The sequence below is a fragment of the Panthera tigris genome, chromosome B1, assembly GCF_018350195.1.
Source record: "Panthera tigris isolate Pti1 chromosome B1, P.tigris_Pti1_mat1.1, whole genome shotgun sequence".
Taxonomy (NCBI): Eukaryota; Metazoa; Chordata; class Mammalia; order Carnivora; family Felidae; genus Panthera; species Panthera tigris.
In genome coordinates, this window is record NC_056663.1 from 10,623,045 (window position 1) to 10,636,150 (window position 13,106).

Here is a 13,106-nt window from a genome sequence, read left to right on the forward strand (position 1 = left end):
CAATAAGAAAAAATACGGAGACTTCGTTTTAGTCACACTCAATATTCATAGGACATACTTCTTCACTTCAATTATGAATCAAAACAAAATACCAAGTATAACTATCACTATTAGTTTTGATCAAGTAACTGATTATTTGACAGGACAGTTATATGAATTATACTTTGGAGTAATGAATATTCAATACATTTTTAGCTTGGTTTTAATTTTGCTTTCAAATCAGTAAATGTTTTCTGATACGTCCAATGGAAATTATATTATACAAACTGGTTTCATTTTATTCTTATAATGGAATTACTGTTATCGTATTTGTATTTATTATCACAGCAGGTATTTAAAAGCCTATTTGATCGATTAAAATTTTGAAAGGTCAAAATGATTTAAGAAGGGTGTGTGTGTGTAATACAGATATATAAATACAGTAAAAACTAATATTCAAAGCACAGAACTTAATCAGCAAAATTATTTAATACATGAATTGTGCTTGAGCACAGCATTTATTTTTTAAAATATTCATCATGATTAAAGCAATTGATAATTGCAAATATGTTAAAGAGTTAATGTCTGTCTGCATAGACTGGGGATAATTACCACAAAGTCAGGGAGAACAGAAACATTTCATTTAAGAAAGCCTTCTCAGAAAATGAGTATAAAATAAATAGAGTTAATATTTTTGTTCTGTTTTTCCCCTACTTCAAACTCTGGCATGTATATCTAATTATGATATATGAATACCACAGGTAAAAAACCACACATGTAAAGTTGAGATTTATTTTAAAATGTAGTGTGTTAAAAAATGATTTGTGGCAGCTAATGGTATTTATACTAGTAAATACTGTGAATAAGGGTGGGAGAGATGGAGTGTATACATAGTCTCACTAAGATGTGCTCATGCACATTTAAAAGAATTCCAGTGTACTTATCAAGTATTTGAGCCATGATAAGGGATAAAGATGTTGAATTAACTCCCAGAAGTCACCAGAGTCCATTTTGGTTTATACCTGGAGGGTCGTTTGCTCACATTCAGTTGATATATTACATTGCACTATGTCTACCTTTCTTGCTAGCCTGATAATTATGCTCAGATGACAAGCTGAATTCATAAGGATTATATAGTTGTTATAGAAAAAAAATGGCTGTTTTCCTATTAAAAAAAATAAAATATTATTTAGACACACTGGAAGTTACATGTGTAAACAGCAGAGTGGAATTTAAGTCATTCCAAGCAAAGTTTTAAAGTGAGTGAATTTTTCATTTGGGGATTAATTTACTTGCCAAACATTGCATGCTGATACACTGGCATATTCTGATGCAGTAATCTATTCATTGAATTATTACAACCGTGCTTCAAAGATAGAAAGGTATGATCCTTCTTAAATATACTCAGAATGAAGTGAGTTTACAAAGCATAGTTCCTGGAAAGGGTCTGTCTTAATTTTTCATGGAGCAGAAGGTCATTTTCCACTCTCCTGTTTCTGAAATCATGTAAATTTCTGTCAGTTACTATGTGTACAAAAAATATATTACATTTTGGCATTATAGGAAATGAGTATCTTTTTCAAACATTATAAGGTAAATATTACAAACTGGCAGTGTTTAAGCAGTCCCAGACAATACATATATGAAGAAATACTCTGATTCTGAAACTACAAGGTAAACCAGAAAATTTTTCAAGTTTTTATTTAAGTTCCATTTAACATACACTGCCATATTAGTGGCAGTTATAGAGTTCAGTGATTCATCACTCATATACAGTACCCAGTGCTCATCACAAGTGCCCTCCTTAATATCCATTTGGTATTGAACCCATCCCCCCATCCATTTCCCCTCTGGAAACCCTCGGTTTGATTTTTATAGTTAAGAGTGGCAAACCAGAAGCAGAACATTTCTTTTTGAGGAAAGATATTGAAGATCCTAGTTGAACTTCTTTGTCAGGCCAACAGAACAAAACAACAAGGACCAAGAAAACAAAACCTAAAATGGTCTAAAATTAATTAACTTTTAATATACGATAGAATGATTAACGGTTGGCTTTGTGAAGCAAAGCTTTCTCTAATCATGATTTAACTGCTTCTAGGACTTAAGATAGTCCCCGTGTGTAAATAATTCACTTATGGTTATGGCACTCATTGTTCAGCAGCTACGGAGTTATGCTCTAAGATGACCATACACTCACCAATTATTTTTAAATGTTAGCAGTTAGACTGTTGTTAACACATCTTATTTTCTTACATAAAAGGACAAAAGAGGGGGAGAGTGATTCTGTACCTATGAGAAATCATTACATCAGTTTAGAATTATCCAGCCCATTTCTTGCACATTAGTAAAGTTAAAACACCATTATGTCAACCCTTTTTCTACATGTGCCCTGAATACTTTTCTTTCTTTCTTGAGTGAAGTTATTAGTTTAATTTTTAACTTTATTGAGTCATTTTCCTAGCGATGTCTCAGGTATGTGAGCCAGTATGATTCTCAATGGGGGGCTAAATCACAGAGGTTATTGCTTTGAAGACTATCATGACCAGTAAAGGCAGTTTTAGCTTCAAGTACATTTTTACAGGTCATTGGTTCCCACCTAAAGTAATCTCTCTGAAGTTCAGCTCTGGGCAGGAAAAGGAGGGAGATACAAGAGTATCTCCTTCCATTTATAATCAGGCCTTAATTGATCTCAGCAGATTTCCTAATTGCAGAGGTTACCTCAAGTAGGTCATCTGTTTCCTCATCTGTAGAATCTTGCTGTCATCATCAGCACTTTAGGTGTTACACTGAGACAGCAAAAATCCCTTTCTTTATGGATAATAGGAGGAAGAATTATTATAGCTTGTGCCTAAAATAATGCATTTGGCTTCGAGTGCAAAGCCACAAAGAAAGATATCAGTTTTAAGGATGGAATGCAAGTGAACATAAGGAAAACCCAGTATCTTATTAAATACTGTTTACATTTGCTCATACACTTAAAATTCATTTGTTATCTCTTTTGGAATAAATGCTTTTTATTATTCCACAGAATAGGGTTACCATTGGGGTGCCTGGGAGGCTCAGTCAGTTAAGTGTTGGACTCTTGATTTCAGCTCAGGTCATGATGATCTCTAGGGATCGAGCCACACATCAGAATCTGTGCTGACCCTGCCAGCCCATAGCCTGCTTGGGATTCTCTCTCCTTTTCTCCTCTGCCCCTCCCCCACTCATTCTCTCTCTCTCTCTCTCTCTCTCTCTCTCTCTCTCTCACACACACACACACACACACACACACAAACATTTAAAAAAATAGATTTACCATAAATGTACATACATTTTAGATTATTTAAGTGGGATGGTGAGGAATCCAATAAAACCAATGGCTAAGTATTATTTTGGGTAAAGTTTATCTATTTTTTCTATTTTTCTCTAACAAATAGTTGTTTTATGATAATTATATTCCATCAAAAATAATGTAAAACATGATTCCCTTATCCCAACTAGACTATTAACTACTAATAATTATCATTTTTATTTACCTGTAACTAATGTTTTCAGCAGCTTTCAAATACCTGGAAAGAATCCTATCCTTTCACATTTTACTAATGTAGTTATACACAGGATTATTTCTAAGCTAAACAATTAGTTCACATTTAAAGTATGACATTGTATTTATTAGCAAATTCTTTTTATATTCTACTTTTATTTTTTAATTCATTAAGTGTTTATTTATTTTTGAGAGAGAAAGAGAGAGCGTGCAAGTTGGAGAGGAGCAGAGAGAGAGAGGAAGACACAGAATCTGAAGCAGGCTCCAGGCTCTGAGCTGTCAGCACAGAGCCTGACATGGGGCTCAAACCTGTGGTTCATCCGTGAGATCATGACCTGAGCGGAAATCACATGCTTAACCGACTGAGCCACCCAGGTGCCCTTCTATTTGGTTTTAGAAATTAATTCTAGTCCAAAATGAAATTGGGCTTTGTTTTTCTACATTTCAGTCATTTTCTTGATCATTTAATGTAAGCACTTCAGATTGTTGTTCCACGACACCTACTGAAGCCCTAACAGTGGGGTCAAAGTTTTGTTGTGCAAGCACAAAAAAATTTTACTTAGACTCCACCAGTAATTGTATACTGAGCTGTGCTAACAATGATGTTTAATCAGGAAATAATTAGCTACCACAGTTATGTAATGGTGTCCAAATCGCTTAAATATATTTTATATATTTTTCTTATTTATAATCACATATGAGAATAAATTGTCTGTAGAATGAAATCTACTCCCAATTAAGAATTAGTGTATTAGGTCAACACTACTCTGTTGAATATATAGATGGAAGAAATACTGCCTATCCCGTGACACGACTACTAGAGATGCCAAAGTTATGCTAGTGTCTGTCCACACATGTCCACATGTGTCCACAAGTTCTAGAAGCATCAGATTGTTTAATAAAAATTGAGATGTTAATTGGGTAGCACTGCCCTTTAAAAATGTTTATAGCCAAGGAGGTTCCGGAAGATGGCGGCGTAGGAGGACGCTGGGCTCACCGCGGGTCCTGCTGATCACTTAGATTCCACCTACACCTCCCTAAATAACCCAGAAAACCGCCAGAGGATTAGCGGAACGGAGTCTCCGGAGCCAAGCGCAGACAAGAGGCCCACGGAAGAGGGTAGGAAGGGCGGCGAGGCGGTGCGCGCTCCACGGACTGGCAGGAGGGAGCCGGGGCGGAGGGGCGGCTCGCCGGCCAAGCGGAGCCCCCGAGTCTGGCTGGCAAAAGCGGAGGGGCCGGACGGACTGTGTTCCGACAGCAAGCGCGACTTAGCGTCTGGGAGGTCATAAGTTAACAGGTCTGCTCGGAAAGCGGGAAGGCTGGAGGACAAAGGGAGGGAGAGCTGCTGAGCCCCCGGACAGCAGAGCTCAGCTTGGCGGGGAACAAAGGCGCTCGCCAGCGCCATCTCCCCAGCCCATCCCCCAGCCAAAATCCCAAAGGGAACCAGTTCCTGCCAGGGAACTTGCTCGCGCAGCGCAAACACCCAACTCTGTGCTTCTGTGGAGCCAAACCTCCGGCAGCGGATCTGACTCCCTCCCGCTGCCACAGGGCCCCTCCTGAAGTGGATCACCTAAGGAGAAGCGAGCTAAGCCTGCCCCTCCAGCCCCCATGCACCTTGCCTACCCACCCCAGCTAATACGCCAGATCCCCAGCACCACAAGCCTGGCAGTGTGCAAGTAGCCCAGACGGGCCACGCCACCCCACAGTGAATCCCGCCCGTAAGAGAGGGGAAGAGAAGGCACACACCAGTCTGACTGTGGCCCCAGCGGTGGGCTGGGCCAGACATCAGGACTGACTGCGGCCCCACCCACCAACTCCAGTTATACACCACAGCACAGGGGAAGTGCCCTGCAGGTCCTCACCACTCCAGGAACTATCCAAAATGACCAAACGGAAGAATTCCCCTCAGAAGAATCTCCAGGAAATAACAACAGCTAATGAACTGATCAAAAAGGATTTAAATAATATAACAGAAAGTGAATTTAGAATAATAGTCATAAAATTAATCGCTGGGCTTGAAAACAGTATACAGGACAGCAGAGAATCTCTTGCCACAGAGATCAAGGGACTAAGGAACAGTCACGAGGAGCTGAAAAACGCTTTAAATGAAATGCAAAACAAAATGGAAACCACGACGGCTCGGCTTGAAGAGGCAGAGGAGAGAATAGGTGAACTAGAAGATAAAGTTATGGAGAAAGAGGAAGCTGAAAGAAAGAGAGATAAAAAAATTCAGGAGTATGAGGGGAAAATTAGAGAACTAAGTGATACACTAAAAAAAAATAATATACGCATAATTGGTATCCCAGAGGAGGAAGAGAGAGGGAAAGGTGCTGAAGGGGTACTGGAAGAAATTATAGCTGAGAACTTCCCTGAACTGGGGAAGGAAAAAGGCATTGAAATCCAAGAGGCACAGAGAACTCCCTTCAGACGTAACTTGAATCGATCTTCTGCATGACATATCATAGTGAAACTGGCAAAATACAAGGATAAAGAGAAAATTCTGAAAGCAGCAAGGGATAAACGTGCCCTCACATATAAAGGGAGACCTATAAGACTCGTGACGGATCTCTCCTTTGAAACTTGGCAGGCCAGAAAGGCTTGGCACGATATCTACAGTGTGCTAAACAGAAAAAATATGCAGCCGAGAATCCTTTATCCAGCAGGTCTGTCATTTAGAATAGAAGGAGAGATAAAGGTCTTCCCAAACAAACAAAAACTGAAGGAATTTGTCACCACGAAACCAGCCCTACAAGAGATCCTAAGGGGGATCCTGTGAGACAAAGTACCAGAGACATCACTACAAGCATAAAACATACAGACATCACAATGACTCTAAACCCATATCTTTCTATAATAACACTGAATGTAAATGGATTAAATGCGCCAACTAAAAGACATAGGGTATCAGAATGGATAAAAAAACAAGACCCATCTATTTGCTGTCTACAAGAGACTCATTTTAGATCTGAGGACACCTTTAGATTGAGAGTGAGGGGATGGAGAACTATTTATCATGCTCCTGGAAGCCAAAAGAAAGCTGGAGTAGCCATACTTATATCAGACAAACTAGACTTTAAATTAAAGGCTGTAACAAGAGATGAAGAAGGGCATTATATAATAATCACAGGGTCTATCCACCAGGAAGAGCTAACTATTATAAATGTCTATGCGCCAAATACCCGAGCCCCCAGATATATAAAACAATTACTCATAAACATAAGCAACCTTATTGATAAGAATGTGGTCATTGCAGGGGACTTTAACACCCCACTTACAGAAATGGATAGATCATCTAGACACACAGTCAATAAAGAAACAAGGGCCCTGAATGATACATTGGATCAGATGGACTTGACAGATATATTTAGAACTCTGCATCCCAAAGCAACAGAATATACTTTCTTCTCGAGTGCACATGGAACATTCTCCAAGATAGATCATATACTGGGTCACAGAACAGCCCTTCATAAGTTTACAAGAATTGAAATTATACCATACATACTTTCAGACCACAATGCTATGAAGCTTGAAATCAACCACAGGAAAAAGTCTGGAAAACCTCCAAAAGCATGGACGTTAAAGAACACCCTACTAACGAATGAGTGGGTCAACCAGGCAATTAGAGAAGAAATTAAACAATATATGGAAACAAACAAAAATCAAAATACAACAATCCAAATGCTTTGGGACGCAGCGAAGGCAGTCCTGAGAGGAAAATACATTGCAATCCAGGCCTATCTCAAGAAACAAGAAAAATCCCAAATACAAAATCTAACAGCACACCTAAAGGAAATAGAAGCAGAACAGCAAAGGCAGCCTAAACCCAGCAGAAGAAGAGAAATAATAAAGATCAGAGCAGAAATAAACAATATAGAATCTAAAAAAACTGTAGAGCAGATCAACGAAACCAAGAGTTGGTTTTTTGAAAAAATAAACAAAATTGACAAACCTCTAGCCAGGCTTCTCAAAAAGAAAAGGGAGATGACCCAAATAGATAAAATCATGAATGAAAATGGAATTATTACAACCAATCCCTCAGAGATACAAACAATTATCAGGGAATACTATGAAAAATTATATGCCAACAAATTGGACAACCTGGAAGAAATGGACAAATTCCTAAACACCCACACTCTTCCAAAACTCAATCAGGAGGAAATAGAAAGCTTGAACAGACCCATAACCAGCGAAGAAATTGAATCGGTTATCAAAAATCTCCCAACAAATAAGAGTCCAGGACCAGATGGCTTCCCAGGGGAGTTCTACCAGACGTTTAAAGCAGAGATAATACCTATCCTTCTCAAGCTGTTCCAAGAAATAGAAAGGGAAGGAAAACTTCCAGACTCATTCTATGAAGCCAGTATTACTTTGATTCCTAAACCAGACAGAGACCCAGTAAAAAAGAGAACTACAGGCCAATATCCCTGATGAATATGGATGCAAAAATTCTCAATAAGATACTAGCAAATCGAATTCAACAGCATATAAAAAGAATTATTCACCATGATCAAGTGGGATTCATTCCTGGGATGCAGGGCTGGTTCAACATTCGCAAATCGATCAACGTGATACATCACATTAACAAAAAAAAAGAGAAGAACCATATGATCCTGTCAATCGATGCAGAAAAGGCCTTTGACAAAATCCAGCACCCTTTCTTAATAAAAACCCTTGAGAAAGTCGGGATAGAAGGAACATACTTAAAGATCATAAAAGCCATTTATGAAAAGCCCACAGCTAACATCATCCTCAACGGGGAAAAACTGAGAGCTTTTTCCCTGAGATCAGGAACACGACAGGGATGCCCACTCTCACCGCTGTTGTTTAATATAGTGCTGGAAGTTCTAGCATCAGCAATCAGACAACAAAAGGAAATCAAAGGCATCAAAATTGGCAAAGATGAAGTCAAGCTTTCGCTTTTTGCAGATGACATGATATTATACGTGGAAAATCCGATAGATTCCACCAAAAGTCTCCTAGAACTGATACATGAATTCAGCAAAGTTGCAGGATACAAAATCAATGTGCAGAAATCAGTTGCATTCTTATACACTAACAATGAAGCAACAGAAAGACAAATGAAGAAACTGATCCCATTCACAATTGCACCAAGAAGCATAAAATACCTAGGAATAAATCTAACCAAAGATGTAAAAGATCTGTATGCTGAAAACTATAGAAAGCTTATGCAGGTAATTGAAGAAGATATAAAGAAATGGAAAGACATTCCCTGCTCATGGATTGGAAGAATAAATATTGTCAAAATGTCAATACTACCCAAAGCTATCTACACATTCAATGCAATTCCAGTCAAAATTGCACCAGCATTCTTCTCGAAACTAGAACAAGCAATCCTAAAATTCATATGGAACCACAAAAGGCCCCGAATAGCCAAAGTAATTTTGAAGAAGAAGACCAAAGCAGGAGGCATCACAATCCCAGACTTTAGCCTCTACTACAAAGCTGTCATCATCAAGACAGCATGGTATTGGCATAAAAACAGACACATAGACCAATGGAATAGAATAGAAACCCCAGAACTAGACCCACAAACGTATGGCCAACTCATCTTTGACAAAGCAGGAAAGAACATCCAATGGAAAAAAGACAGTCTCTTTAACAAATGGTGCTGGGAGAACTGGACAGCAACATGCAGAAGGTTGAAACTAGACCACTTTCTCACACCATTCACAAAAATAAACTCAAAATGGATAAAGGACCTGAATGTGAGACAGGAAACCATCAAAACCTTAGAGGAGAAAGCAGGAAAAGACCTCTCTGACCTCAGCTGTAGCAATCTCTTACTCGGCACATCCCCAAAGGCAAGGGAATTAAAAGCAAAAGTGAATTACTGGGACCTTATGAAGATAAAAAGCTTCTGCACAGCAAAGGAAACAACCAACAAAACTAAAAGGCAACCAACGGAATGGGAAAAGATATTTGCAAATGACACATCGGACAAAGGGCTAGTATCCAAAATCTATAAAGAGCTCATCAAACTCCACACCCGAAAAACAAATAACCCAGTGAAGAAATGGGCAGAAAACATGAATAGACACTTCTCTAAAGAAGACATCCGGATGGCCAACAGGCACATGAAAAGATGTTCAACGCCACTCCTTATCAGGGAAATACAAATCAAAACCACACTCAGATACCACCTCACGCCAGTCAGAGTGGCCAAAATGAAGAAATCAGGAGACTATAGATGCTGGAGAGGATGTGGAGAAACGGGAACCCTCTTGCACTGTTGGTGGGCATGCAAATTGGTGCAGCCGCTCTGGAAAGCAGTGTGGAGGTTCCTCAGAAAATTAAAAATAGACCTACCCTATGACCCAGCAATAGCACTGCTAAGAATTTATCCAAGGGATACAGGAGTACTGATGCATAGGGGCACTTGTACCCCAATGTTTATAGCAGCACTCTCAACAATAGCCAAATTATGGAAAGAGCCTAAATGTCCATCAACTGATGAATGGATAAAGAAATTGTGGTTTATATACACAATGGAATACTACGTGGCAATGAGAAAAAATGAAATATGGCCTTTTGTAGCAACATGGATGGAACTGGAGAGTGTGATGCTAAGTGAAATAAGCCATACAGAGAAAGACAGATACCATATGGTTTCACTCTTATGTGGATCCTGAGAAACGTAACAGAAACCCATGGGGGAGGGGAAGGAAAAAAAAAAAAAAGAGGTTAGAGTGGGAGAGAGCCAAAGCATAAGAGACTGTTAAAAACTGAGAACAAACTGAGGGTTGATGGGGGGTGGGAGGGAGGGCAGGGTGGGTGATGGGTATTGAGGAGGGCACCTTTTGGGATGAGCACTGGGTGTCGTATGGAAACCAATTTGACAGTAAATTTCATATATTAAAAAATAAAATAAAATAAAAATAAATAAATAAAAATGTTTATAGCCAATTGATATATAAATGTATCATTCTGCACTATTTCACCTGAAGAAATGGAAACTCCTACTTAAGCTAGCTTAAGCAAAAACAAAACAAAAAGAAACAAAACAAAAAACCTTGTGTTTATGTTAATATCAGTGATGGTTCCTCCAGGGTACCAAGCAATGCTATCTTTCTCATTATTATTTCATTATTTCACCATTATTAAGCGTATCCCCATTAAGCACCAAAATTATTGCTTTCTTTATAGACTTTATTCTCAACTGGACCAGTTGTGTACAGAAATCACCCCTTCAAAAAATCTGTATTTCTTTGCCCTAAGTTTAAGATGAGCCAGCTTTTCAGATCATACTTTCTTCTAAGGCATTACTGTAGGCTACAAAATAGAACATTCTTGAATATCTTCAGATATTCCTATAAATTCTCCTAAATATCCAACCCACTTAAATACTTGATCTGATCTCAAGATGAAACCAAAATTGAGCTGTTGTTTTGCTACTAAATAAGAATCACAAACTTCCCAGCCAAGGATCAGGTGGTTCACCCTGCCTCTTTTTCAAACTTTAGTCTTTCAGCTCCACATTTTAGGTCCTCTGATTTGCAACAAAATTCTTTAAGGGGTCCATGTCTCTATTGATAACATTTTAGTTGTGAGTTAGTGAAACTGCCATTCAAACAGATTTAAAAAGAAGAATGCACTGGTTTACTTAGATAAAAAGACAAAGGCAAAGGATACCTTTAGGCAAAATGGTACCAAGAGTTCAGCAATGACATGACTCTCTGTCTTGTGACTATGATTTTTTTTGAGTTGTCTCCGTGTTCTAGTCATTCCCCATCAAATCCTAAGGTTGTCTCCCATGGTAACATGCTCATTATTTTCTTTAGAGGAACAGGCTATCTTGAGTAGACAGATCTTGTACACATACCTCTAAAGACAGAAGAAAGTACTAAACCCCACACAAATCATCATAGACTATGAATAAGGAAGGTGGTTGGGTTTGGATGTACTCAGCATCCACGTCAACTTTCTTCTAAATGTGTCCTCTTTCCGCAGAGGCTATAAGTCTAAATCCTGTGTTTCCTAAACTCTCTTACTTACTGTTTGGAAGCAAATGATATTTTGCCAGTTATACACATCTGAGGGAAGAGAGAAAGAAGGAAGACTGATAGTTCAGATGATCTCCCTGCTGCTTCCCACTCCCCCCATACCCCACCTTCACTTCTGGGATTCAAGAGCAGGAACACATAAATAGCAAGAGCAGTTTTGGTAGAAATTAATGTTTCAGTGCCTGTTCTCAAGACAGTATTATTAGGTGTCAAGAAGCAGTTAAATGGTACCAGGTTCTGCCACATGATTCGGATCTATGAGATTATACTAGAGCTAGCCAACATATTTATCACTTGAGTTCACTGTGTCCAAAATTTCCAATACTTTTTATTTGCATTTAAAATAAATCTTATTTTCACAAATAGTTTGAAAATGACAGTAATATTGGGAAGAGAATATAGAATACCCCATCCAGTTGCCCCATTATTAGCATCTTAAATGAGTAAAGTACCTGTGTTACAAGATATTAATATTGATGCATTATTATTACTAAAGTCCATTCTTTCAGATGCCCTTAGTTTTTATCTTTCTGTTGGTGGTGGTGGTGGTGGTGTTCTAGGCTTCCATCCAGGATACCACATGACATTTAGGCTTCATATCTCCATAGCCTTGCTTGCACTATTAAAGTTTTTCAGACATTCCTTGTTTTTGATGACTTTTAACCTTTTTTTGAGGAGTACTAGTCAGGTATTTGGTAAAATATCCCTCATTTGAGATTTGTCTGATTTTTCATGATTAATTACACTGTGGTAATATGTTTTTGGAAGAAGATCAAAGATATCAAGTCCCATTTTCATCTCATTATATCAAGGGTACATATTATCAACATGACTTACCACTGCTGAAGTTGACCTTGATGGTCTGACTGAGATAGCATTTGTTAAGTTTTTCCATGGTACAGTTACTCCCTATACCCTCCTGTACTGTACTCTTTGGAAAGAAGCCACTATGTACATCCCACAGTAAGAGAGTAGGAAGTTACGCTCCATTGCACTGAGAAGTTTATGTATCTACATAAATTATTCGGAGCCCTTCTGCACGAGAGCTGTGCCTCTTCTTCCTCAACTAATTATTTATCCAATTGTTTATATCACTGTGGGCTCATGGATTTTATTTTATACTTTGAGTTATAATCCAAAACTGTATATTTTATTGATTCAAACTGTTCCAGTCTTGACCTTTGGGAGCTCTTTCCTTTGGCTACTGTGGTATTTGACATACCCCATTAACGTGGGGTTTTAGGATTTTGTTTTCAGCACTTCCTTACTTTGTGGCACTATAAATGCTCCAGTCTCATTTATATATTTTCTGCTAAATCCTAGAATCAGTCATTTCTCTAAGGAGCACTGGTTCCTTCTATTGGAGAATGGTTTTGGAAACTAATATCTGATTACCAGCTGTGCTCCTTGCTACTGCAGTAAGCATTGATATTTCTTAATCATCTCAGCTGAGAGGTAAAATAATTATGTGTACTAACTTGCATATGCTTATATCTATAAATATTTCTATATATAATCATCTGTATCTGTATTAAGCTAAACATTAGTTCATACGAATTTTCCAATTCTAATCCATAACT